This window comes from Phalacrocorax carbo, chromosome 1 (assembly GCF_963921805.1).
Source record: "Phalacrocorax carbo chromosome 1, bPhaCar2.1, whole genome shotgun sequence".
Classification (NCBI taxonomy): domain Eukaryota; kingdom Metazoa; phylum Chordata; class Aves; order Suliformes; family Phalacrocoracidae; genus Phalacrocorax; species Phalacrocorax carbo.
In genome coordinates, this window is record NC_087513.1 from 121653066 (window position 1) to 121675852 (window position 22787).

Sequence of the window (22787 nt, forward strand, 5' to 3'; positions counted from 1 at the left end):
ATCTAGATCCCTCTGCAAGGCCTCTTGTCCCTCAAGAGAGTCAACAACACCTCCCAGTTCGGTATCATCAGCAAACTCGCTAATGGTGCATTCAAATCCTGCATCCACATTGCCGATAAATGTGTTGAACAGAACTGGCCATAGCATTGAACGCTGAGGAACGCCGCTGGTGACCAGTTGCCAGCCAGATGTAGCCCCATTCACTGCGACCCTTTGAGCTCTGCCCTTCAGCCTGTTCTTCACTCAGCACATTGTGAACTCACTCATCCCACAGTTGAACTACTTCTCCAGAAGGATGCTGTGAAGGACAGTATCAAAAGCCTTACGAAAAACTGCATCCACTGCCTTCCCCTCGCCCACTAGGCGGGCAACCTTGTCATAGAAGGATATCCAATTAGTTAAACAGGACTTTGCCTTTGTGGTCCCATGGTGACTGTTCCTAACGATTTCATTAGTCTTCAAATGCCTTTCAGTACTACCCAGTATAATCTTCTCCATAATTTTTCCAGGAACTGAGGTTAGACTAACAGGTGTGTAGTTCTCTGGGTCTTCCCTCACACCCTTTTTGCAGATTGGAATAACATTGGCTAGGTTCCAGTCTGCAGGGGCCTCCCCAGGCCTCCAAGACCTTCGGTAGATGATTGAGGGGGGTCCTGCCATAATATCTGGTAGTTATTTCAGTACTCCAGGATGAATCCCATCAGGCCCCATGGACTTGTGAACATTCAGCTGATACAGCTGGTCCCTTATAATTTCAGTGTCCAGGAAATATCCTTCTAGCACACCAGCACCTTGAGACAACCACTGATAATGCCTCCAAACTGAAATTAGGTGAGTAACAAATGTTTCTACAGATGTTCCACAGTGCATCTATGTATGGTGGCCCCCATACAGGACACTTAGGATGGATGTCCCACTAAGGACATCCAGCTGCCAGGGGTTGATCTGCAGGGAACTCCTGTCCCAGGCACCTGTAAGTGGTCCCACTTCCTATGCTAGTTGCCTGCTGCCATCTGCCAGTTTTTTTCTAGTGTCTTTGTTACCCCTGTACTCTCTGGGGACTTGATAGGACCTCCAAGCACCCTTCTGAATGGCTTGCCATAAAATGACTCTTTTAAATATAATTTCCACCATGGGCAAGGCCCCTATGGGGTTTCCTCCTGTTCAGAAGTGCCACAACATGGGGAGTGATTGGTGGGGAGCTCCTTACAGCTATGTCAGGTGCCTGTAGTGTGCATGTGCTCCCCTTTGGTCACAAACATGAATTGAGAAGAGAAGCCAAAGGGGCATTGCACTGAGGTGAGAAGTTCTGTGCTGGTGGCTACTGTGACAGTATGAAGGATGCTTGAACTTGGCTTTCTGCTCATTATGTGTTACATTGCGGGGTAGTGTGCCTGTGATTAACTCTTCCTCCCCTGGCTGAACAGACAGGAATTATATTTGCTACTTAGAGTAGTGCTACAATGCTTTTGAGTCTTTTCACATTTTTATGCAAAAAGTATGAACAAAATTCTGCTGTCAGTACAATGAATTGTCAGAACAACTGCATGTACTGAGTTTAATTTCATTTCATATTTAATGACTAGCTAGCTTTTTCTGGGATTATTTCACAAGAAGAGAAAGATCAGAGCAGACCTCCTGCTAGTGTAGCACAGCTACAGCAGGAACTGCAGAAATGCAGGGTCAATCCAGCAAGAGATTCTGCCATCTGTAGTCATCCTGAAGAGCACTTCATTCCGCAAGGGTCTGCACTTGGGTCAGTAGGACTGCTGTAGAGGAAAGGATACATTCAGTACTCATTAAGGCACAGAATTTGACCCTAGCTGCAAAATACTCCCTCCCTTGGTAAGAATAAACTGTACACGGTTTAAGGCAATCCTCTCTATTCTCCTGCTTTTTATGAGAGGGGGTGGGAGATTTCCTCCCAGATTTCACGTGTCACAAGACTGTGCTGTCCAGCCCTTTCCACAGCCACATAGATTCGTCACTCAGCCATGTCATGGTGAGGTTATTTTATATAAAGAAGACTTTCCTACAATAATGTCCACAACATGTTTGGAACAGCAATCTCTCTACATTTCTGTATGGCAAACTCCATGCTGGATACACTTGACCATCAAATAGTTTCTATAGGGTTTTGACTTCAATGTCAAAAGTAATGTTTCTACACTGAGTGGATTAGCAGATACAGGTGTTGGTAGTCCACACAGCAGAATAGGTGCTGATTTGTCTTCTCACAGTTGTGTTGGCTCTGCAGTGCTAACAGTCTTGTTTGTTAGTTCTTGGGTTTGGTGTCCTCAGATGCATTCCTCTGAATTTTGAGAGTTAGAAGAACCATTAGATACAAGGAAGGAACAAGAAGACCCACAGCATATGTTCAGTCTGCAGGCGAACAGTACTGCCTGTGCTAACCCTAATCCATGTGTATAAAGATGGTCTGGGAAGCTAATTCTGACAGGGAAAAAAAAAAAAAAAAAAAAAAAAAAAGAGAGAGAAAGGACTGTAGGAATTTGCTCCAAATGACAACAAATGCAGTTGGCAGAATGACTGAAACTCAGTCCCTGAAGAATCCCTCCAGGATACGTGTTAGCTTTTCTGACACAAAGTGAGTGGGCTTATTAGGTGGATTCAATGACATTAGAGTCATTGAAAAACCATTTTCACTGATTTTAGAATCATAGCCAGGCTATTTTTCTCTGCCATTGGATAGAGACCAGCTCCATAGATCATTTTGTTTATTTGTGGTTTGTTTTTTTTTATGATGGATTAATTGACTGATAGTGTCATCACCACCTTGTGAACCCAAGGATAAATTCACAGGCTGTGAACAAAAGCACTGCCTGATGCCTGTCATCTCTACTGAGCAGGCATTGGTCCTTCCTCCCCAAACTCTCAGGGTGGCTTGAGGATCCTTTGCCTTTAATGTTTTATCTTCCACTGAACTGCACCCTTTGGTTAATTTTCCTTCTTACTTTGCAGCTTTTCCTCACCAGTCTGCACCGATATGTGGGTATATTCTACTTTCAGATCTTACAGTTTGCCAGGCTCGAGGCACAGTGAGAAACAGTGGCACAGATTTTAGAGAACCTGGCTGCTTTCTCTCCTGGCTGTCATTAAGGAGCAAATAACAGAAGATTTGTACCTCTTCATTTTAAATAAATCCCCAAAGATTTCTGAAGACATAGGAAAGATGGTTTTCAGGTATTGCCTTTGCTTGCCTGCCAGATGCCAACAGGGGGAGTTTCAGCTCTGTCTCAGATTTATGCTTCTGACAGTATCCTCGCCTTTAGTGATATTGATCATGAGGGATAAAAGTTATTTATTTTCCCACATTTCAATAACATTTCTTAACGCCTCTTTCCTTTAAAGAAACACTTCTGTAGCTCTTCTATAGATTGAAAATGAAGGCACAGTTCGTATCTCTTGCTGAAATCCTTTTAAAAAGAGGCCACTGATGGAATAGTTCTACACCTTGCTTTGCTAGAGTGAGAGAAAACTAATTTGCCTCTGAGATGAATCGAAACCAGATTTTAGAAAACTCTCCATTTCACCCTTTCCCCTGAAAACTCTGAGGATTGAGGCATAGTTGACTTCTCTTGCTCATTTTGTATAAACTAAGATTTGAATGATAAGATCTTAGAAAACCAAAATCTGCCTCTGGCCTATCTATTTAAATCAATTAATTCATAGCTAGATAGAAAAAAAATGTAGAAAAAATATTTCCCTTTGATTTGTTTGTTTATTTGTTTAAGGAGGACGTAAATGGGGAAGAACTTCACTTGTGAGGAGGCAGAATGGCATCTTAGGGAAATGAGGTTCTGTCCTTAAAAGGGGGATGTAAGCCATCCTGTGTTGAAATGAATGGAGGAAGACTTTTTGGAGGGACATTTTATTAATTTATAAATAGGACAGAATATGTCTGTGCAGTGCTGCAGTCAATTCTGCCAGGTCCCAGCAAATTGCAGTTTCTTTTCTTTTCACAAAATGTATCATTTATTTCTTATGTGAAAAAATGTTTTTGAAATTGTCCTCAAAGAACAAGGACTGCATCTTTTCTGTAACATAAGGTGATATTTTCAGTTGCTACTGAAGAATGTACCTTCCATATATTGAGCCTCTAGGGTTCACTCAAGTTGCATTTTAAGCATTTTTTTGCTGCCATCCAGATCAGACTTCAACTTCTGAATCTGCTTCATTTTTGGGTGTGAAAACATGAACAGATTAAATCCCAAGCTCTTCAGAAGAAAACTGAAATGTCCTGAGTCATCCAGTGAGAGTTGACACTAGCTCCTCTTTTCAAAGTCTTATTACCTCTAGCTCTGAGCTTCAAAACTATAGCTGCTTTCAGCTATGATGTCTCAGCTGACAGGGTCCAGAGTTGTGATCATGTCAACAGAGGGTGGAAGAAATCTCCCTTAGGCAGTCTGTCCTCTTTGTGGGAATCTGGCAAAATTGACTTCTTCCTAATTTGCAGAAGGAACATTTTTAAGGGATTATAATTTCTTCATCTTCCATTTGGCATCTGAATTTTGAATTCACAAGCTGTGTCATTCTGTCCATACCCACACACAGGAGGGCCATGCTCTGTGTAATATACAGAAACATGTAAGAAAAGATGCATGTGTGTGTGCATATATATGTGTGTGTATGTGTGTATATATACACACACACACATACAAACTACTGCAGAAAGCCAAATTAAAATTCATGTCTATAGCCGTGTTGATCATCATTTCACTCAGTCAAGTTTTGCAGTCAGTTAAAAAACCTTTTTAATTAGTAGCTACCAGCAATTTGGTGAGCAGGTTGCTGGAGTAGAGAAGGTTAATGCTGTATCTGGTGGGGGGAGGGAGTCAACTTACTGCTGTAGGAAGTAGGACATTCTTCTTGATTTGATGAAATTATGTTGGAGAGAAATCCACTGTGTCTTGATATTGACATAATTGCGTTGCATATGCTGAAACGGCCCTCTGAAATGGGCTGATCCTGTGCATGTACCAAAGGGCAAGGATGGCCTGGTGCAGCTTGCCGAGATGCTCTGTCTATTCCCATGCCAGCAGTCCAGCCAGAAGGGGTGAATGATTCCAGGGGTATTAGGAGGGGTGCCAAAATCAGTCAGGGCTGGCAGGTTTTACCGGGACAGTTGCAATATTGTCGTAATACATCTGCCTGGGCCTGGCTCTTGAGTAAGAAATGGAGAGTGAAAGTAATTCCCAAGGATACTGAAGTAGGTCGTCTCCATCACTGACTGTGACCCAAATATCTCCCCTGAGAATGAAGCCTCATTTCACACCTCTAGCCAAACAGTGTGAAGACAGGGCTGGAAACCCTTCCACTTCTCCTGTTCATGAACTTCCAGTTAAAGCCCAGATCGGTTGTTCAGACCACTAGCAGAGAGTGAAATAGAGGAAAGACATGTGGATGTAAGGAGGGTGTTTAGATCAATAACTAACAGAGGCTATGTCACAGGAGTAAGGCAGCTATGCAGGCTTGCACGGCTATTTCCACTTGTGCTGTCCTCACACCTCTGAGGGAAGGTTTGTGTCCCAAACACAGGGACTGTATGTACATTGCAGGATACACTGCCGTGCACCACACAGCCATGGCTTCTGGCCACGTGTCTGCTTGTGGGGACATGCCAGTTGGCACCATGCCAGCGTGTGTCCTGCTTTCCTTGAGAAGGAAGCCCAGGTGCACATGGGCGGGGAAGGAGCTGAGGTGCAGCAAGTATGCTGGTCAGGATAGCTATGGGGACCAGGCTCACAAGGTGCACTGGGGATTTCACCATCCTGTAGGCAACACATAGACTGAAGTCATGCCAGGGGGTCAGGGTTGCAAGTGCATCAGTGCCCGGGGAACATGGCTTTGAGGCAGCACTTTTACAGCTGCATGAATGGGGCTCCCAAGGCTATAATCTGTAATCGTGGGATCTGGGCTGTGTTCAGGAAGTGTACAAAGTGTTATGGTTGTAGTAGGACATGGGATACATTTTCTGTGTCTTTGACCAAGAAGGCAAAACTGGTGGTGTTGCACTAGTAAACACCATATAAAGCACTGAGGATCATGATGGTGTTTTAAACAAGATAACCAAGTCAATGGGTAGGCTGCTGGGTGCACTACCTGCACAACTAGCTTTGTATATAGCAAAATCAAAAGCCTTGTACAAGAGTAAGCAGGGGAACTTAAGTTAACGTATAGTATGGGGGTGGACATTTGAGGTTAGCACATTAAAACTTTTTACTGGTAAATGAAATACCAATGGAAAATGGCTTATGTCTCTATCGATGACTTCCAGACTGGCTTACATGGATATTAAATAAAACAGTATGCTTTTTTGGAGTAAGGCCAAGATGCTGTCAAGGATCATATATCTTTTAGTCAAAAGTAGTGTAAGATCCCACTGTCTCTAAAGAGAAATAGGATGTCTACGGAGGGAAGTGGAAATATCTGTAGAAGACTTGTGGTTCCAAAAGCTGTGTGTTTAAAAAACAAAATCCCATGAAACATTGCCAGGAGTGGCAGAGGAATGAGAGGCAATGCTTTAGAACAAAACAAAACAACAAATAAAGAAGCAAGTAAGAGTTGTGTCTACCATGTGCTTAAAAACAATAGCGCTGAGTCAAAACCTGCTGGACTCAGTTGGGAATGCTGTGGTTTAACTAGCCCAACTGAGCTGAACTGGAATGCTCTTTTTGTCTTTCAACAAGCCTGTAAAAGTTGGCAGAGATCTGATCAGCTGTTCAAGCCCTGCTGAACAGTCCTTGGAGTTCAGCTCTTATATCTGGTATGGGGCCCAGCAGAAAAATTAAGGGTCAAGCAGGTTGTAGGTTTAGCTGATGGTTTTGTTTGAGAGGTGTGCAGAATAAGATGGTTTTTCCTGCATGAAAGAAAAATGTTTGTTGCCTCAGAAAGATATGTCCTTGTGCACTTTTCATTTCTGAAGCAGAGGCTTGCTGTGTAAATAGAAGCATGAGCAGTAGCTTGGGGAATTATTTCATGCTTGTGATGTTACACAGACTAGCTTAGCTCTTTGTCTAGGGGCGCATGTCCGAGTCAATTTAGGTCTGTCTAAGTCAGAGTTATTACAGTTTGGGCCTGCACCTTCCTCCCTCTCTCCTTGCCAACACTGATATTTGCCTGATCTCATCGTGAGCCAGTTCAGGGAGCTAAACTGATTGAAGACTACTGCTTTTTCCTGCAGAGTTACTTTTTACCTGCTTTAACTCCCTGAACCAGCTCACAACAGGGTCACAGCAAGGCCTAGTACCGGCATGCAAGAGCTAGCTGGAATTTGTGGCTGGGGTGAGAAGGAAAAGGCAGGACTCGGATTAGTCAAGCCCTTGGGGAACCTCAACCTACAGCAGTTTACCCTTCCTCCTGATCCACTGCATCCACTTATAGACCACCAGGCCCCTTACATATTTTATATCCCAGTTTATCTGGACTCTTTAACCGAAACTATTTTGTAGATCATTTACATACTGCTGGACCTGCTTTCTCCTTCATACTCACACTGTGCTCATAAAGGCTGGACTTTGCACTCAGCAGCATAATGTATCCACCTGGGTCTATGAAATGCCATGGGTCCCAGCTTGGAAGGCTTAAATCCCACTGCCCCAGTGGCTCCCACTCAGGTTAAGGTAACAAAGGCGTTTAGAGAGGTACAAAGACACCCTTCAGAGCAGCTGGGGTGATGGTCACTTAATTTGGGCATATCTTGTGAAGGCAAATATGTTGATGTCAGTGTTTAATCCTCATCCTATGCTGGCTGGTCCTGAGGAAAGAAGGTCTCACTATTCCCAACCCCATGGGCTTTCTTCTATGCCATCCACCTGGCTGTTTTGTAGCCTGACATATGCTACACATTCAATGTTGGTAGAGGCAAGACTGACAGAGGTATGAAGAGTGACTGCATGTGCTAAAAGTGCTTGTGGTGAATCTTAATAACATCACTCATCTTCTGGGCACAGGTAGGCTATGCAGTCACTTTCATTTTATGTAAATAAAGCTCAGTGTGGTAATGATTGATCTTGTCTTCTCCTTTAAGGGGTCCAGAAGCATCAATAAAAATGTGCGCTTTGGGATTACTAGTGGGAAGCAGTGCTTCAGAGGATAGTCTTAAACGGTGCCCCTGGGAACTTGCCTTACCAAACAATGCCAACTCTTTCAGTTCAGAGAAAGTCAAAGTATTTTCAAAATTTGACGTGTAAGTAATAGTTGTAGTTGCTGCAGAGATATTGAGCAATGGTAGCCAAGCGTGGGAAGTGGCCTGTGAAGTCGTGAAAGGTGGGGAGAATTCCCAAGAAACAATTTCTTTCCTAAGTGTGGGTTCCACATTTTGTGAAGGCCTGAGAGCCTGCCTGTAATTTCACCTTTTTTGGCAGTTTGACTTCTATTTCCACTTGCTGACCATTGTCATTCTTTTAAGTCTCATCTGTTTGCCTTAGCAATTTCTGTTAACTCTAGCTCAGCCTACATGTTTTTAGCTGCTAATGGTTTCAGATGGAAGGACATGACCTTCCTTCCTTAATGTTTTCTCAGTGTTGCTTTGTTGCTGGGTATGGGATGCAGGAAATACTCTTTTTTTCCCCTCAGAATGAGGCTGTAGTTACCTGAGGGTTGAAAAAATGAACGTTGTAATTCAAGGCAATAGCACATAGCAGTGAAGAATGTAAATGGTGCTTTTTGCTCAGCCTGGTTTCTTGCAATCCCTTTTTCACCAGGAGCAGACAAATGACTATTCCAATAATTAAAAGGAATACACCTGGAGAATTAGCTGTATAATGAATGCCCCAGAAGTTGAAACTTCAGCTCTCTCATTGTGCATTCTATCCCCACAGGCCTAAAATGCAGAAACCAAATTCCAGTTTAGAGCTGCTGTTTTCAGATGGAAGCATGGCCTCTGGTTCCAGCACCATTTAAAGAACATATTCTTCTTATATTATTTATCCTTTTCCAGTGCATACCTTAAAGTGACATTTAATGGGAGCAAGAATAGGGCAGAAATAAATCCTGAAATGTGATAGCATGCATTTTATGTGGATTATCCATGGTCAGAAGAGGAAGTAATGATCTGATAAGGGTTTTGAGTTCTAATACACCTTAAAAAAGGAGATAATAACTCCCACAATGGAGTTATCTATGGCTATTCTTGGTCATATGGGAAATATGTAGCTTCTGTGGCCACGGGTGATAGGACAAAATCTGGAGTAGTTGTACTCCTTTATGTATAAGTAAACTGGCTGTGTTTCTCTCCTATTCATAAGACACTAATCCTGCTTTTTAGTTAGAATATAACCAGTGCTGAATCTCAGAGAAAAGGGTAGAAAACCAGTAAGTTTCTTTTTTATGTTATACAGCTTTGGGCACCCTTTTATGAATAAAATGGCTTGGCAAAGTGTGAAGTAACAAAGGAATTCTAAGCAGTGGCCAGCATGTGGAAAGTCAAAACTATCTACAGCTGAATAACGTTCTTATTAGAAATGAAGGACAAACAGGAATATAATTGATTATTGCCTCTCTATGTGGCTTCAGAGATCATATAATCCAAAGTAAATAATGGCATGCATGTGTTCCCTAAGATATTCTTCAGAATGGAGGGACTATATATCAAAACCTTATTTCCTGGTAATGAATTTTAAATAAGTGCCCAGGGCATCAGGTCACTGATGTTTCCACTTTGCAAACTGGGTGGGCTATGAAAACCCCTAGAGCCCTCAAAGGCGCCTTAAAAAAGATCCCTAGCTTTAACTGACCAAACTTTTCAAGAAAAATACCTGAAACAATTAGGAGAATGAAAACCAGGAGGTCAGATTACTTGGCCCATGGCTGAGGATTTACATAAATAGGCCTAACCTTTGACTTGAAAATAAAAGGTAAGTACAGAGCCCTGACAGAACAGCAGGTCATTGGTATTTACTCTGTAAAGTACTGCCTCTGATGCTATGACAAAAATGCCAGGAATTCCACTGATCACTATGTGCTGATAGGGCTCAAAGGTATGCAGCCAGCTAACAGAAACCCAGCCTACCTGACTGATCGAAACTGCATTACTCCCACGCATTTATAACCTGCAATCCGCGAGCGTGGGAAAGTGTGCAAGGCCTTAGACTAATTCCTGAGGAAAAAAAAAAAAAAAAGAAAAAGAGAAATTTGCTGTCTTTAACAGTTTTTTGAGTTTTTTGTGGTTTGGGCAACATATAATAAAATTAACAAAAAGTCTCTAAGTGAGCAACCTAAGGCGTTTACTTCACTGCGCATACAGCTGTTCAAGAGAATCAAGAATTGGTGTTGCACGTGCAGGCTGAGACTGGTACCGCATTCAGCATCATGCAGATGCGGGACTTTGTCAAAGATAATCTGTACTTACAAGCAGTCTTCAACTGTCAAAATGGTAACAAGCTATAGGAAGCCAGCACCCTGCCTCACTTTTTAACCGATAAAACTCTAGGCAGTAAACCTAGAGGAGAAATTGTATACTGTGCTTGTGTTACATTTTGTCAAGCAGCGGCTCTGCACTCACAGGTTAGAGAGGGCAAGGTGAACCCCAAAACTTATTTTTTGCTTTTTTATGTCTAGCACCATAACAAAACTGTTTTAGATATTTTTTTCTTTTCTACATGGAGAGCAAAGAGGACCCCTGTGAAAATGGAAACAATAAGTGCAAAGCTTTTATGTTCATGTTTTATAGAGAAAGATTCAGATTCCTGTTCCAGTTTGAGGCACAAGCACACATCAAGTATCCTGCAGGCTGTTTCAAACTTGTTTCTCTAATTAATCAAAAGTGATCCATTACAAAAAACCTGCAGGAATGTCAGAGATGGATGCTTCTGCTCTACTGTTTTTGATTTGCCTGTTGCAACAGAGGAGGAAGCTGTTAGTGCCTGTCTAGTAAATTATTGAAGGATGGTGTAAGAGGGCCTGCCGCCTTCCTCTTGAAGGGCCAGGAAGCCTGGGGCTAGCCAGCCCTGTGCTGCTTTCCTTGTCTGCTGTACTGCTGCAGGATTTTGGAGGGAGGTGGAAGAATACCCCACAGCTCGGGACTGATCAGGGAACAAGATGGGCTGGCCCCACGCCCTGGGGCTGCCTGGCCAAGTTGTGTGGTTGGGAAGCCAGGCAGGCAGTAAAGCAGGAGGAGCTTGTGTTCACTGGAGGATGGTCAAGCAGGGTTTCCTGGTGAGGAGCCAGTTGTCAGTTCCCCTGTGCTTGGTGAGTTTGAGCACTGTGAAGGAGAAGCACAGTCCAGCCCCACTCTCTGACCATCATGGACCTCACAGGGTACCACTAGGCACATCTCCCTCCTCCCCCTTGCCAACAGGCATGAACCCAAGGTATAATTTTGAAGGGAAATTAAAAGCATTTGAATGACATCCAGTCTCTGGGGGGTGACCTAGAGCCCCTTTGGCGTTAGTACTTGTGTGTCCCCTTGCCACGCTCAGCTGCCTCCTCCTATGACCCCCGCCTGCCCTAGGTTTCCTGGGCAGAGTGGTGGCCAAGTGTCCCCTCCTCTGAGTCGATTCTGTGATCCCCCCATGGGAAGTGTAGGCCAGTCTGCTTTTGCCTCTGTGCATAGTGGTACTGTGTTGTGCTGGCACTGTTTCACTGATGCACTGGACTCAGGGGCACTGTGGCAGAGTTGTTACCTACGAAGTCCCATACTGTACTACCAACTGCTTGATGTCTTGCATGCTGAGCTGTGGCCGTCTGTCCTGCTCTGTCAGATTGAGTGCATCTGGCAGAAACAGATTTGCTATGTACAACTACGAGGTCAGCAGTAACGAGGCTATCTCAGGGAATTGAGGGTAACAGTTCATAAACAAGCCATTTCCAAGAGGTGTGCAGTCCAGAACAGGGAGCTGCCACTGCTGATAATGCTACTTCGCAAAATTATGTGAGTGAATCCCTGATTCAGGGTAAAAAAGGAGTCGTTCTGTGTTGCTTAGGTGTGAGGAAAAGAGAGTTGGAGACCTATACAATTTCCCATGGCCTCTCTATCTCAGTCCATAGACTAGGGCCAATGCTCCCTTTCCTCCTTGACCATGCGGTTTCCTAGTTTTTTTTTAGCGTGCATGATGTAGATGATGTCACCTCCTAACTTGAGCTGTAAAGTTGTGGGGGGACAGGATCAGTCCTTGGGGGATGTCTGTGGACAAATAATTTAACCCATATTTTCATCTCACTCCTGATCTTCATGTTCTTGTCAACTACTTCTGTTTCTCAGGCAGTCTGTCAAGAGCTGCATCCTTTGTAGACTGGCTGTCCCTGCACAGTTTGCCCACAGACTGCTCTTGAGTACTCAGACTAAAATTTTGGGCAGTGAGATTGATTTTGTGGAATGATAAGCTTTGTAACCCCACCTTGACCAGTAAAGGAGCAGCCTTTGGCTGTACTCCTGTTTCTCTTTTTATTAAAATCCTCTGTGTGTAAACCCTCTTACCCATTATACCATCAAAAATGTGTTCTGGCTTCCGATGAAATATCTAAGGGCAGTACTGAATTAATCCCTACATGATCTCTGATGGCAGAGGGCTTTTTATTATTGGCACTTGTGCCACTCCAGTCTTGCAAAAATACAGGAGAATACCTACTATAAGAGGACTTTCAAAACACTGCACAGCCATTTGCTTCCTTCACATAATTACTTGCTTCTTTTTGGACCACTTATAAATGCAGCATTCACCCTGTCGTCCTATAACGGCTGGGAATTTCATCCATGCAGTAGCTTTTTCTGATGGCTCTGTACCTCGCAGAGCAGTGCACCTCTCCAGCTCCTCTTTTAGCTTCTGCCTTGGAGAGAGAGCTAAACTTCTACTCCCTGCAAGAGCTGAACTGAATCTCTTTGGGGAGACCATGTTGGGGTTGAACACTTTTACCTCTGTTCCCTGTCTGCTGGTGCTTCTCTCCCTCCTGGAAAGTCATCTTCAGTCCCTTCAGTCTCCTCCAACGTTGTTTTGTTCCCGGCCAATATGTTCTGTGCCTCTGTCCCCAGACAAAACCAAGAATTCATACAATTTTAACCTCAAGGAGATTATTTTCTTCCTCAACTCTCTACTGTTTCAACATGTTATTTATTCCTCCATTCATCTGCTTCCTGTAGTGCCTAATTAGGGTAAAACCATTCCTATAAATCCCAGATCAGTCCATCTCCTTCTGCATATAGATTTTCCCTCAGACCTAGCAAGACTGCAACTGAGATCACAGGTTTGGGTACCTACACCCAGCTGGAAGTTAAGGTATCCCTTTTGCTCAGGTTGGTTGCCTGTTCCTCTGCAGGTGCAGTGCTGTCCCTGGCTTCAGCAGAGGATTCCCTTGAGTGGTATCGTTCCCCTGGGTTGCTCTTGCACATGGTCTCCAAGCACTGGAAAACTCTGGCCCAGCGGCCTCGTGGAGCTCAGGCTGTTGCGTTAATTCCTACTGCACAGAAGAGCTATTTCATATATTCCCTGATAGTTGGGAAACATAAACATTCAGAAGCAAAACATTACTCAAAGTTGTAAGGAAGGAAGGCTGCATTTGTAAAATCTTGTGTGGAGAAGCCCATTTTCTCTTGTGAAGAGCTCTCAGACACCATATCAAGCTTATCTTTTGCTAAAGGAGGCATCAGCTGAAACAGCAGCAGCCACAGGCTTTGATTTGTCTCATTTATTTTTAACTTTCCCATTGAAATGCACCACCACAAAAAAACCAAACCAAAATCACTTCCTTGGAGACCCCTTCAGCTCTGAGAAAGATACCTACTGCAATCTAGGAACAGGCTTGTCCTGGGAACAGCCTGGCCAAGCACTGCCCAGGGGGCTGTAGTTTGTTCTTTATTTATTTATTTATTTATTATTTTTGACCCTGAACACAGGCACCCCTTTCAAAGGCTGTTGTCATGGGTTGGTTTTTTTGTTGGGTGTTTTTGGTTGTTGGGTTGGGGTTTGTTTGGTTTTTTTTTTTTGTGAAGAGCTGAGCATGCTCCAGCTCATGGGAGCGGAGCGCAGAAAAAGCCGGGAGAGCTCAAGCGACAGCGGCATGGGCTGCGTCAGTCGGCCAGTCACAAGGATGCCTGTCATGTGCTGCTGCTCAGACAAAGATCCCTTTCTTTCCGTGCCTGGTGGGCTCTCCATCAATGAAAGGACCTTGTCCTACAAACAGAAATCAAACCTCTGTAATTGCAGTGTCACTGATAAAACATGACTTCTTTACCAATTTGTACAAGCACTCTGACCTCTTGCCTTGGTGCAACAGACAGAATATTTTTCGTCTCTAGCTCTTTTTATGATTTTGGTGGAAATAGTGTAAGAAAGTTTATTTTGGGAGTATTTTTGATCTCTCTCAGCAAGAAGCTAAACTACTGAACTTACAGTCAAAACTGCTATGAATTGTCTGGAATGATTGTTAGCTCTAAATAAAAATTATTTCAGGTTATGCTTTACTTTCTGTTTAAATTTAGAACTACTTTTGCATGAATAATTAGTGTTATATGTTTTCAACAAATATGAGAAAAAAATTTCTTCTCCCCACAGCCTCCATTCCTAAAAAAAATGAAAAATTTACGTAAGAAGGCTGCAAAAAAGAAGAGTAGTGCTGAATAGCATGGCTAAGCAGCTGTGTTATTTTTTCTTCCCCCAATTGAATTATTGCTATAACTGTTCTTTCTAAGTTAAGATCTCACTGGGGGAAGGAAGAAAGTTTCTAGGTTTCAAAGCAGGAAAGTCTTTAACAAGAAGTTAATTTAGGATAATGAAGGGGTCAGGAAAACAGTAAGCACAAAGGGATTGTCCAGAAGGCTGTGGAAAGATAAGAGTGTGAATACATACTAAATAAGAGAAGAAACATGCAGCAACCATTTGAATTTTAACCTAGCTGTTCGGTGACAAATACGTACCGTATACATGGTGTATTACCGTGTGCAGAGTAATCAGCAGCAGTCATGGTCATCGTCCCAAGATATCAGAGAGAATTAAATTTCATGTTTGTACACATGTTCTTCTTTAAAGGGAAATATCTTACCAGTGACGGGATTTAAAGACTACAAGATACATGGGAAGACAATCCTGTTCAAAAGCAAAACTGAACTGAAAATGAAGAGAATTGGGATTGTACTTGAAGTTTCTAATATTCAATTCCTGCAAAAGGGGAGTATATCAGAGAAATTAACTGGGCTAGCAGACCAGTTAGCTTTGCTGTTGCTTTTCAGTCGATAGGTCACTTCCCTGGGTTAGGGGTTGTGCTCTGCCAAACAGCAGGATTTTTAAGTGGGTCCCAAATCGACGAGAAAATAATTCTCTGTTTCTATGGTGCCATAGGTCATCAGTAAAATAGGAAATTGTTATATTCTTCAATACTGCAAAATTGCTGCCTTTGCTCTTCTTAGAACATTAGATTATTTTAACAATAGACTAGATTTTTTTTTCAAATGTATTAAAAACTCACCTCAAAAACATATTTTTGCAAGGGATTTTATAGAATTTGGCTTCTGAATTACATACAAGATGCTGTATACTAACTGTGCTGGTAGTTAATTCAGATTTAGTAACTAGAGTGTGATTTTGCCAGTTAGCTCCCTTTAGGGTCAGGCTGGGGCACTCTGAAATATTATGGCCATAGAGACAATTTCATCATACAGAGGTAGGTACCTCTCTGATCTATGTAGTTGTATTTGTATTGATATCCCTAACAGTGAAATAACTGGCAGCTTTAACCACTGCATACGATGGACAAAAGTCAGCATTAGTAGCACTGAGTTCCAGGAATAAATCTGTATTGCTGCCATAAATTAAATGAATGATTAGCAACAGAAAAATGCTATTTCCTCTGCCAGCTTCTGGAGATTTTATTATTCTCTCACAGGATAAGAAGATACTATGTTCCTTATTTCAGAGAGAAAAGAAATGGTTTTATGTGTGAGATGTCCTCACTTCTCAAGCAGAAGGTATCACAGGTTAAAGTACCTAAACACTAAGGAAAATGACAGCTCTCCCCTTTCATTTTGCCCTCAGAGAAACCAAAATTTTGGCCAGCTACTGGTATTTTGTAGGAATTATGCCTGCTCAGTTATTTATTTTTATATTGCTGCAACTTTTTATCCTGATTCCTGCAGAAATGAGGCTTATGCAATCCTGCTGCATACGCTTGTATTTCCGTCACTTCCACACCCCCAAAATCTTTTGAACCTATTGACAAATTTCAACCAATTGATCTCTCAAAGAAAATCAAGTTCATACAAGCTTTGCGGAAATAACCTGCCAGGTAGCGCTCTCACAGAGGGGTAGGCTGAAGGGCAAACAGGCCCTATTTCAGACAGTGTAGAACCCACTTATAAGAAAGTGTTTATTTATAAACGCCTGCCCATGGGGAGCATTTCAGAGAAAGCTTGTTCCTTCTTTGATCTGAAGTCTGTTGAGTCTGAAGCTTACGTCTTTCACTAGCCAGGCTCCATAGGACTGATCTCCACAGCACGTGGGGATACTGCTTTGCAGTAATGATTTACCACCTTAACTGCATTTAAAGCAAATGTTTTTACAAAACACTTAATTTTCCATCTCTTTTCCCTTTTTTTTTTTTTTTGGTGAAGGACCAACAACTGCCCAATAGCCTCTCTCTTAAGACCAAGACTTTATGTTGTCCATCACCCTAGAAGTCAACTCTTGACCTTTATCACTGTCACTTTTCCCCATGGATTCTCTGAGTTTAAAGTTACAGAATTGCCGAAACAGATAACAGAGTGCAGAAGGCTGAAAAGTGGCTAGGATGAACCTCCAGGGACAAAGTTTATCTGTTGGAGCATTTCCTGTGTGTACTTTGAAACCTCTCAATTTAACTTGATCAAAGCATGAGCCGACAGGTTTGAGCTCCCTACTGAACAAACAAATTTACTGCTTATCATTGTTGCCACCTCAGTCTTTAATTTACTTTACTTAGTAAGCCAGTACATGTTAAATGAACAACCAGGTTATTACAAATGCTAGCTTCTGATCTCAGAAATAGGCTACAGTTTGCCTGACATTAAATTACACAGCACATCACAGACCCTCTCCTTCCCCAGGATCCCCATGTAAAAGGAAGCTTAAGCCATATATAGCCAGCGCGGACAACAGTGACCTCTTTGGGACCACTATATCCATCAACATCTGTTGGGTTTTTTTAATATCTCGGGCTTCCTCATTTCTTTTTCATTAACTTCCATAGGACATATGTGGACTGAGAAAATAAATGGTGGTGTTTTCAAAATGCATTAGTTAAGTCACATTAACACATTTCAAAGCACAGTTTAGTGCATATGGTTTAACAGATCATTTTAAAGATCAGGGGTTTTGTCAACAGTAGTAACTAATACTTTCTAAATGTTCTGGTAGCTGGGAATTTTTTTTTTTTCATGAAAAGAGTATTTAGTTAAGTTAATAATAACAATAGTAAAGATTATTGTAAGGTGTTGCATAAAAGGAGCATGGGCAGACAGCCTGGCTTGTAGAAGATAATGAGGTACAGTGGCTGCATGTCTGTTCTTAAACCAAAATAATTTGGCGAGTGTTTTTAAACCATGTCTAAAATATTTTAATCGTTTTCCACTTACTTAAAACTACTGACCCATATTTTCCAGCCTATGTGGCCTTCCTTATTCTTAGGGAAATTGAGTCCAAAACTTTTTATTTCCTTGGTAACTGTTGTTCATCAATGGCATGTCCCCCGGAATGAGATAGAGTGTAGTACTTGAGGTGAGGCTGCTTCTCTTTCAGCAGGCACCTGCAAGGGCAGGGACGAGTGCCACGCATTTGGTGACATTTGTCTTCGGTTCTTGAATGTTCTTTCTGTGTGACTGCAGAACCCATGAACTAAGAAGTTGCTCCTGTCCCTCCAACGTGTATATTTCTGGGTCCATAATGCAATCATTGAAATATCCTGGGTTAGAGAAAATAACCGGTCAATAAACCAGCTTCCCAAACCAGCCTTCTTCTCAGCACAACACTAAAAGGGATCTTTACCTGATGTAGGTAGATACAGATATAAACTACTCTTCAGCACTCCAAACTGTGGTTGCCTTTGTTGACTGGCAGGTTTTTTTCCTTCTTTGAAGCAAAAATAACTTCTTCCAACATCCTGCAAGTTCAGATATTAACCATAATCATTTTTTATTCTACTTCTGTGCCATCACTTACTGAAAATGTAAAATGCTTAGACAATGTAAGTTTTGATGGAAATTTTCTAAAAAAGTGCAGTGACACGTCTCCTCTTAGAATTAATGGGACATGCATGACGCCTTCCTGCACAGCTTGGTAAATGTCACTCAGAGACTTCAGAGCATCTATGTAAGAAATGACAGGAAAGCCAGCCACATATGGCACTGTGTGCTGCCACAGATCAACCTCCACACGCAATTCAACTAATAAATGTATTGTGTAACTTTCCCATCGTAACCACAGAATAAGGATAGTCGAGTTCAGGGTTTTGTGAAGCCTGCAGATAATATTTTGGTTTTGCTGGCTTGTAAAATTATTTCAAATCCACAAAATTCCTTCACAATTTGGATTTGCATAGATTATTTTCTTCTGATGGTATTAACTTTAACAAGTTAGATGACTTATTTTTCTGCCTAAATGAAGGCTGTGCCAGATGTAGAAAACTCCTTGCCTGAAAGACGAGTTAACACAAATGGATGTCCTGCATTTTTTGATCAGCTGTAATGAATTAACTGTCATTATTGAGATAATCTAAGATTTATCATTTTGCCACCCTGCTTTTAAATTTGTTAAAGGAAACCTTAGTGTAACTGCTTCTGCCATTTTCAAGAATAATTTAGACAACAGAGCTGGGTGGGAAATGCTCCCATGCTGTTCTGGGATGAAGCAGACCTCTAGAAGTATTCTCCAAATAGGGAAAAGAGCAACTTTGTTCTGGGCTAGGTGGTAGCCTGGTGCTTGTGCTTCACACTGGGACTACTGGAGAAATACTTTTAAACCCTTCTTTGGCTTGAGCTGGATTTCTCATGTGCCAGGAGGGATTCCCCTGACACCAGTCCATCAGCTGCTCTGTGATGGGTCTCCTTAAATATCTCTGGCCGTACAAGTTGCTTGCGCTTCTCAAGAGATGTTGACTGTGCGGGTGTGGGTTTGAGCACTCCTCTGGGACGGGGACACTTAGATGCATGCTTTTCCTCCAAGTGCTTTTTATTTATAAAAGTGGAAACTACTCCAGTGAGTGGAATTGGATAAGACGCCTTCTCCTTTCCAACAAATGATGCTGGTCAGGAGCACACCTAGACCTGAAACTGAAACCCCTAGTCCAACTCTGGCACAGTAGATATGTTGGCTCCTGGAGCAACAGAAGCTGTTATTTTTACTGAAAATTTCACTTTAACAGCTATATTTCGCTAAGAACCTCTGTTTTTAACAAGTCAGTGTTTTGTAATAAAATTTATTTTGTAGAAATTTCCGTAGCAGGTCTAGAGAATAGGAGGCAGAAGGACCAGTTCCTTGGACTGCTCTGCGGACTTGGACCTTCTCATTTAGTCTTCATCCCTGTGGCTCCTCTTCTCAGGCCAGCTGCTCTTGGCACAAATAATCACAGAAGATCACAGCTGATGCTGTCTGGAGCACGCTGCTAATTGCTGCAAATGCACTTTCAGGTATTCCTGGCTGTGCTGAAACAGCCAAATCATTCAAGGTCCTTAAATGAGTAGGGCTATGTGGAGGGCAGCAGTCCAGAAGTGATGTATCCTACATGGGGAGCCCTTACACTGTGTGTGGGGATTTTTCAAAGCAGAATGGCAACAAAATGTTTTAAATCCCCCATAAATGAGTGGCCATCAGCTGCTCAGCTGTGGTGGAAATCCTGTCTCAATGGCAGTCTGGTAGATGGCTGGGAAGTAGAGAAACCCTGCAGATCCTTGGCTGCTAAGGGAGTGGGAGGCAAGATTTGGGGGCCTTCCATGCTCCTCAGTCCTCCTCTGCTGGATGGATATTACTTACACTTTTCTAGACAGTTTTATGGGTAGGTAGAGACAAAAGGGAAAACAGATGAGGAAAAAAATCTAGCTATTTCCGTGATAAGGACACCTGCTAATTTCTTCTCAGGATGGTGGCCTCATTGTGGGTACTGCTCTTCTTTTCCTCTACAGACAGCCAATGTTTTAGATGTCTGCAATTTTCTAATGATGAGTTATATTAAATTCAGACACCAGTTTTAGTTTTTAAAAAATTAATCTTTGCAAAGCATCTATGTCAGGAAAACTGCTGTCCATTAGTAGGAAATTATTCAGAAAAAGGAAGACGATTTGCTTATTTATGTAAGAAACTGCTGTATAATTAAGTACAGATATAGGTCAGTAAAATAAGTTCTTTGATCTATTGCTACAAGGAATCAGTGTAAATACGTTTCCTGATAAGAGTTGCTACTGCGTAATTGCATTTTACAAACTGCGTAGTGTGCTATTACTCAGGAAATGTGTTTACTGATATGCATATCTCCACTCAGCCTCATGGCTGAAAGGTTTGCTTTTTCTGATATTTATAGTTCTTGCACATTTTCAAATAAGGCGATTAAACTTGTGAAGGGATGGAAGGGAGTATAAATAAGGAAAATTGATTCTAGAGCATACAAACCCACTATTGAAATAGAGACCAGTTGATTGTTTTTAAACAAATGTAGGTTAGTAGCATTTGAGATTAAACTGCAAGACAAATATTAAGAGAGATTAATTTATGCTGTCAACTCTGACTGTGCAGGGCTTCATCCTTTTGTTAGAATAAATGAGAGTATGACTCGATCACAGCTGTAAAAAGGCTTGCTCTTCACAGAGGTTCGTCCTATGTTAGGGAGAATAATACTCACTGTAGAAACTGAGTCCCTGCAGAGCTTGCACAAGAGCTGCTAACTGAATGCCAGTGGTATTGAATGCTCACTAGTTGCTCACCTAAGGATTGACTTGTCCTGGGCTTTAGCAGGATTGCTGAAATAGGAAGATGGGAATCAACATAGTGTTGTTATAACTCCAACCATGATTCCCTATTTACTAGGGATGCTGCCATAATAATGAAGGGTATCTGGGTAATTCTTTTCAGATTTGGGTTTTAATCCCTGTGAATCTACCCAAGCAACGTCTATTGGATAGACATTGTTCAGGTAGGCAGGACTGAGCTCATTAAACATTGTCTCAGCATGAAAATATGTATATCAGTGTCCAGGTTTAAGTGAAGCCTCATAATATTTTAATCTGGGGGATATGAAAAGACAATTGTCTAGTTAAAAACAAGAGGTGCAGAAAAGTGGTTGCATTTGTACTACTTTGTTTTGCAGAGCACGTTGTTGAACTATCAGAAGCAGAAAACTGCAGTAGGATGGGAAGGGAGCCCTCGCAGAGCAGGAGTGCATCTCTGCACTCTAGTTACAGAGCCTGTGATTTGACTAGTTGTGGGCTGCTGAAAAATCCCACTCTGCCGAGGCATGGTGTTCATAACAGGGTAAACAGCCCCTTTCAGTCTGGAGTAGGACATTCACTCTTCTCGTGGTCTGTAGTAGGCAACAGAGGAAAAAGCAGTGGGTCGTTCCTGAGAGAGAGGATGTGGTTCTGGGTTCGTGGCAAGGGTGGGAGGCAATTCCCGCATCCTGCCTTATCTTTGGGTTCTGGAGCCAAGTATGTTGTTCTGCACGTCATGTTTTCGTTGATAGAAAAAACTATTTGTACAGCTCTCTTCTCTGCAACAATTTCAGGACGAGGCCTTCCTGGGGGAGCCTAGGGAAAGCCCTTGCTTTTTCTTATGGGAGTTACAACATGCAGGCACATGCAGGGCAGCCTGAAACCAAAATGAAATTGAAACCTGATTTTTCTTTGCTTGGTTGCTTTGGAGGAGCAGTGGGTGCCATTGTCATGTCCTCCATGCTCAATTTATGCAGAAAGAGGTGCTGCCATGTGGTTGGAGCCCTGCTTTGGGAGTCCAACAGAGGCCCCAGTGCTGCCTTAGGGAGTAGTCATGGTCTAAAAGTCCAGTGGGCTTGGGCTGAGTCAGAGCTATGGTGCTCACTGTACAAGTGGCACCATTTCTTTTTAGTAATGATTGGTGCAAAAGTAGTCTGTGGTTTACATGCAAGTCAACTACAGAGAAGAAAAAAAAAGGTTAGGAATAAGAAGGGCTTCCATCTTGATCTTCTTGCTTTTACTGGAATGGAGTGGGGTGCTTTAACAGGGTGGTAGGGTGCCCCTCTGATGACTGAAAACTCCATAGGAGGCAACATACACCAGGGGATGATCATGCTTTGGTTTGGGATTTAGGTGAGCCTTGTGCTTTTCCATGACTTTACTGCTCCTAACCTCTCTCCTCAAGGTATCTCCTTTCACTTCTCTGGAAAACAGTACCCTTGTGTGAGTGTGAAATGGGGACAGTAATACTTGCCTTCCTTCCTAACTCACTTTGGGATCTACCAGTGGAAAGCATTTGGTGGGACAGTCTACGTGTCTGATGGCGGTTGAGGTTATGCTCAGGTTCTACAAAGCATCTTTTTTTACTTTTTAAAATACCTTAGAATATTGAATAGGACAGGGGGAAAGAAACCTATAAAAGAGTGCACTAAGAATATATTTTAAGCAGATGCCAGGAAACGACAATGTTCAGGTTGCACACAGAGTCTGAATTTGGCTTCTTTATGACAGTACAGTCTCTAATTACATGAGCAAATATCATTTTTAAAGTCATATGATATAAAAATATGGACTATTTAAAACCTTAGACAAACATGGAACCTCCACCAATTATGTTACACTTATGCTGCTTTATTGTCAGAGTGGTCTACTTTATTTTTATTGTCTTGTG

At 42.2% G+C, this 22787-nt stretch overlaps 2 long non-coding RNA genes across 4 annotated transcripts in view; one reads left to right on the plus strand and one right to left on the minus strand.

The window, feature by feature from the left end:
• LOC135317119 (uncharacterized) overlaps positions 1-22787 on the plus strand; it is a 185933-nt gene that overhangs the window by 102984 nt on the left and 60162 nt on the right. The gene's annotated exons all lie outside the window — the stretch shown is intronic.
• Positions 1606-15191, minus strand: LOC135316243 (uncharacterized). 3 transcript variants are annotated; one of them, XR_010375673.1, is made up of 3 exons: positions 14870-15191; positions 12873-14126; positions 1606-1769 (listed from the first exon to the last, which is right to left on the minus strand). It is a non-coding gene; the product is annotated as an uncharacterized LOC135316243 (long non-coding RNA). The 3 variants fall into 3 exon arrangements; XR_010375677.1 differs by lacking the exon at positions 1606-1769 and having other exon boundaries at positions 12464-12978; positions 13215-14126; XR_010375676.1 differs by lacking the exon at positions 1606-1769 and adding an exon at positions 12464-12786.